This window comes from Tenrec ecaudatus, chromosome 1 (genome assembly GCF_050624435.1).
Source record: "Tenrec ecaudatus isolate mTenEca1 chromosome 1, mTenEca1.hap1, whole genome shotgun sequence".
Classification (NCBI taxonomy): domain Eukaryota; kingdom Metazoa; phylum Chordata; class Mammalia; order Afrosoricida; family Tenrecidae; genus Tenrec; species Tenrec ecaudatus.
This window is the reverse complement of record NC_134530.1, coordinates 2,322,602-2,328,042: the sequence shown is the minus strand read 5'-3', so window position 1 is coordinate 2,328,042 and position 5,441 is coordinate 2,322,602. Positions and strand designations below refer to the sequence as shown.

The 5,441-nt window shown below is 43.1% G+C and overlaps 1 pseudogene; it reads right to left on the bottom strand.

Moving 5' to 3' along the window:
- Positions 1 to 2,495: 2,495 nt before the first annotated feature.
- Positions 2,496 to 2,588, bottom strand: LOC142438265 (U6 spliceosomal RNA; annotated as a pseudogene).
- Between the last annotated feature and the right edge of the window lie 2,853 nt (positions 2,589 to 5,441).

Here is a 5,441-nt window from a genome sequence, read left to right as displayed (position 1 = left end):
GACCGTGAGAGTTTTAATGATTGTTGATTGCAAGACTGGTGATGTGCTCTGTGGACCTTGACCTAATTCACAATAAAACATTTTCAAAAGCAGTAATTGTAACTTTTGATGACCAACAGATCCTTGGGATCTTTGCTGGCCTCAGAGATAAGTCACAAACTAAGCCGCATTGCATGATGTGAATAGTGTGCCGTCCCCGCACCTCTAAGGGGTGGTACTGGTAGGTACCCTGCATCAGATCTGACCACGGTTACCCTCAGCAGAGCAGAATGAAACACTGGGCCATCTTGTACCATCCTCACAATTGTTCTGTTTGAGCCCATTTTTGAAGCTCCTGTGTTAATAATCTGAAGTATGTGATTCGAAGTCCTGCCACCCTTGCTTCTAAGGAGCATTCTTTTTGTTTTTTAAAAATAATTTTATTGGGATCTCTTACAGATATCATAACATGTCATAATTCAATCGCATCAGGCAGTATTGTACACTGGACACCAGAGTCTGTTTCAGAACTTTCTTTATTCTTGAACTCCTCTCAGCTCCCCTTCATCCCCTTCCCCAGGGACCCCTGTTTATTTTTATTTTTTTCCGCATCTTACACCATCCAATATATCCATTTACATACAGTTCTGTTGTTCACTCCCCTCAAGAGGGGTTATGCTGTCATCAGTGCCGTCAGTGTCTCCCTCCCCACCCCCACTTCCCATTCCCTCAGGGGGCTGTTACTCCTGAAGCGTTATCTATCCTTTCACGTATCAAACGATCTTAATTGTACCAATGTACATACACAAGTCTAACATGATTAACAAGGTTTAAAAAAAATAACAGTAAAGGGAAAACAGCATGACGGCTGAAGACAGAGTGGGTGAACAAGCAAATGTGGTGAAGAAAGCTGATGGTGCTCTGCTATCAAAAGATGTAGCGTCTGGAGTCTTAAAGGCTTGAAGATAAACAAGCGGTCATCTAGCTCAGAAGCAACAAAGCCCACATGGAAGAAGCACATCAGCCTGTGTGTTCAAGAGGTGTCGAAGGGATCAGGTATCAAAGAACAAAATATCATATCATTGTGAATGAGGGGGGCAGACACAAAGCCCATCGGTAGGCAACTGGACATCCCCTTACAGAAGGGTCATGGAGAGGAGACAAGCCAGTCAGGGTTCAGTATAGCACTGATGAAACATACAACATTCCTCTAGTTCTTTAATGCCCCCCCCACTATCATGACCCCAAGTCTACCTTAAAAATCCAGCTATACCAGAGCGTGTACACTGGTACAGATAAGAGCTGGAAATACAGGGAATCCAGGACAGGTAAACCCCTCAGGACCAATAATGAAAGTGGCGATACCAGGAGGGGAAGGGGAAGGCGGGGGAGAAAGGGTGAACCGATCACAATGATCTGCAGATAACCCCCTCCCTGGGGGACAGACAACAGAAAAGTGGGTGAAGGGAGACATGGGATAGTGTAAGACAAGAAAAAATAATTTATAAGTGATAAAGGGTTCATGAGGGAGAGAGGGTAGAAGAGGGAGGGGAAAATGAGCTGATACTAAAGGCTCAAGAAGAAAGATGTTTTGAGAATGATGGCAAGAAATGTACAAATGTGCTTGACACAATGGATGGCTGGATGGATTGTGATAAGAACTGTACGAGCCCCCAATAAAATGATTTTAAAATAAAATAAAGTAAGGGGAAGAAATATTAAAGAACTACAGGATATTTATGTGCTTCCTCAGTGTTACACTGCATCCTGAGTTTATCATCCCCTTTGTGGGGCCCTTCTGAGAGGGGCTGTCCAATTAATTGGCAGGTGGGTTTCAGGTCTCCACTACATCTCCACCCCTTCACATGGATTCGGTTGCTCGTTTTTGTCCAAGGAGCATATTTGGGGGGAGGTTTTGGCCAAATTTTTTATTTAGTATTCTGTAGTTGTTTCACACACACTTCAAATGGTGTTAATGGGGGCGGGGGAAAGGGGAGGCTCTTGAAGGTCCCAAGGAACTGTCAGAAAGGCAACATATTGGCCAGCATGATCCTTTGTTTTGGGATTTACTGAGTGAACTTCCAAGGAAGCATCTGATCTCAGGTTCTTCACCTGTGAACATTTTGGAGCTTTCCGTTTGAAGACACTCTGCAATCTTACAGAGCAGCAGAAAACCCAACCACCCTTCTGTCTAGCTCGTGTATATAAGTAGAATGAGTCATCTCTGCATTTTAGATGCTAGATGTTTGTGGAAGATCTGAGTGTGGCTTGCCTCACTTTACTGGGAAGAAGCAAATAGGAAGTGGTCTTCGGGAAAACTTAAAGAGAAACACAAACACTCGTACACAGTCAATGTGTAAGACTAGTCACCTCTTACACATTTAACATTTGCTTGCTGAAAGCAGTGTCATACAAATCAAATAAAATTAAACAGGTTTTACTTTTTCCCTCATAAGAACAGAAAAATTATGGGAGAACTTAAAATGGGTTTTTAAAAATAACACAAGTTTTCCTTTAAAAACATGGGACCCTTGTCACGTCATCCTGGCACAGGGGCCATGCTAATCTCTGTATCGTTCCAATTTTATGTATGTGCTGCCGAAGCGAGCCCCTGAGGAGCAGTCTTGCTCTGCTTCTTCCTAGTTAGATTTGCTTGTTCTTTCAGCAGTCCCTGCTACTGTCGATCTCCCTTGCCAGCACTTATCAGTAGTGTCAATGCCAACATAGCAATCCTTCAGACTTCCATCTTCAATGTGCAGCTGCCACAGGCACAGGATGCCGTGGAGAATAACAGGCTTGAGTCAGGCGCACCTTAGTCCTCAACGTTACTTCCTGGCTTTGCAGCGCTTTGAAGAGGCCTTGTGCAGCCGACTCACGCGATGCAGCAGGTCATTTGGTCTCCTGACTGCTGCTCCGTAGGAATTCACTGTAGTTCCCAGCAAGATGAATTCCTTGACAATTTCCATCTTTTCTCGCTCTCATTTATCGTGATGTTACCTATTGGTCCAGTAGTGATGGCTTTTTCCCCTTCTTTTATGTGAATATTTAAGGCTGTACTCCTGTATCTTCATCTTCATGAGCAAGTGCCTCAAGAGCTCCCCACTGTCAGCAAGCAAGGTTGTGTCATCTGCATATTGCGGGTTGGAATAAGCCTGCCACCCATCCTGATACCCATTCTTCTTCATATAATCCAGAGGGGAAGGTACAAACTGAGCCGCAACTTTCTTGATTTTAAACCATGCAGCGTTCCCTTGTTGTGTTCGCACAACTATGTTTGATCCACGTTCAAGCTCCGCATAAGCACAACGAAGTGTTCCCATTCTTCCCAAGGCTATTGTTGTTCGGTGCCATTGAGACGGCTCCAACCCATAGCAGCCTGTGCACAACAGAATGAAGCACTGCATGGTCCTGCACCATCCTCACAATTGTTGCTATGTCTGAGCCCATTGATGCAGCCACGGTGTCAACCCATCTTGTTGCCGCTCTGCCACTTCAGCAAACATGATGTCCTCTCCAGGGACTGGTCTCTCTTGACAGTATGTCCAGAAAATGCGAGATGAAGTCTTGCCATCTTTGCCTCTAAGGAGCGCTTTGCCTTTACTTCTTCCAATACAGATCAGTGTGTCCTTTTAGCAGTCCATGGGACTTTCAATATTCTTCTCCAGCACTACTGTCCAAATATACCTCTTCTCCTACAGTCTTCTCAAGTCTATCCATCATGCATTGTGGCTCATATAGTCAAATGCCTTTGCATATGAGTCAGCCTTGACTTTTGGGAAACTCCTTGTCAATGTATTTCTACAACAGTTGGATGGATTTCAGCAACATTGTGTTGCATGTGACATGAATGATATTGTTAGATAATCTCCACCTTCTTTGGAGCCACTTTTATTTAGAATGAGTTTCAAATATCGGACTCTTCCAGTAGGTTGGTCTATGTGTTGTTTTCCAACTTGCCGTGGACTGATGAGTGCTTTCAGAAGTCCATCTGCTTGTTGAAGCATTTCAATTGGTGTTTCCTAGAGCCTAGTTTGGGCTGACACCTCCACATGCAACGTGTACTTCCTTCAGTGCCATTGGTTGTTGATAATATGCTCTCTCTTGCTTCGGTTGAATATTGATGATTTCTTTCTGATTCCTTCCATCCTGTGTTGGTGCTTCCTGTATTGTTTAAGATTTTTGCTCCTAGGGCCTTTCAATATTGCAACTTGATTTTTTGTTTGTTTTCTAACTCCACACCTTTGATGTTTCAATGTAATACTTCACTTTCTCTTCTCAAGCTGCCCTCAGGAATTTCCTGTTCAGCTCTTTTATTTCATCCTTTCTTTCATATACATTAGCTACTCTGCAATAGAGAGCAAGTTTCAGAGTCTCTAATGTCATCAATTTTGACCTTTTCTATAGTTACTGTTTTCTTATTGGTCACTTGCTTTCTTCATGTATTATGTTCTTGATGTCATCACACAGTTTGTCAGGTCTTCTACCATTGTCACTTAAAACATTCTTTTATTGTGAATTTGGAGCAGCTTTACAAAACAGGTCAGCAGTTATACATTTAACCATTCATACAAATTTTGTTTCATATCCTCAATGGCAGGGCTTTCAGTGTAGCATCACTTATCCCCCTTCCTCAGTTTATCGTTGGTTTCCATCTCTCCTTTGATCACACATTGAATTGTGAACTTCCTGTATAGGTTAAGATTTTTGTAAAGTGACAATCAGCTTTGCTTTCCCGGTGGACCAGGAAACCCAAGCCTCTGTCTTCTAATCTGGCTTAGTTCTGCTGCTATCGATTTTCTTCAAATCACCTGGTCCACGTCTTTAGCACCTGGAGAGATCTGACTGTGTTTACACAATTTGTGCCCTACTTCCAGGGAAAGATACCGGATATGCAAGCAAGAACAAACCATAAAATAGAAGCCCAACTAGAGACGTGAATAATTCTGTTTTAAAATGTTTTTATTTTTTAAATCATTTTATTAGGGGTTCATACAACTCTTATCACAATCCATACATACATCAACTGTGTCAAGCACATTTGTACTTTCATTGCCCTCATCATTCTCAAAACATGTGCTCTCCATTTCGAGTCTTGAACAATTCTAAAGGTGGAAATATACGAGCAGCAAAAAAATATTTCTTGAAAAAACATGGCAACAATTTGTTATTTTTCCAAATGGACAAATATGCAAATGACAATTTTCTTTGCCCCGCTCCCTGGGTATCTCTCATTACTAAAGGCCGTATTTCAGTTCATTGCCGCGTTAAAGAAAACGTGTGCTGCTGTTTAGAAAGGACATTCGGAGAGCTGGGGCAATGTCCCGACTGTCAGGGGGAAACTTTTGAGGCGACGGACCGGAACCAGGACTCGTTGGTTTCGCGCACGGAACCCTCTTCCTGAAGCACCGCCCGTCCCACAGACCGGAAGCGGAAGTGTGCCTCCTTCTTTCGGGTCCGTCCTC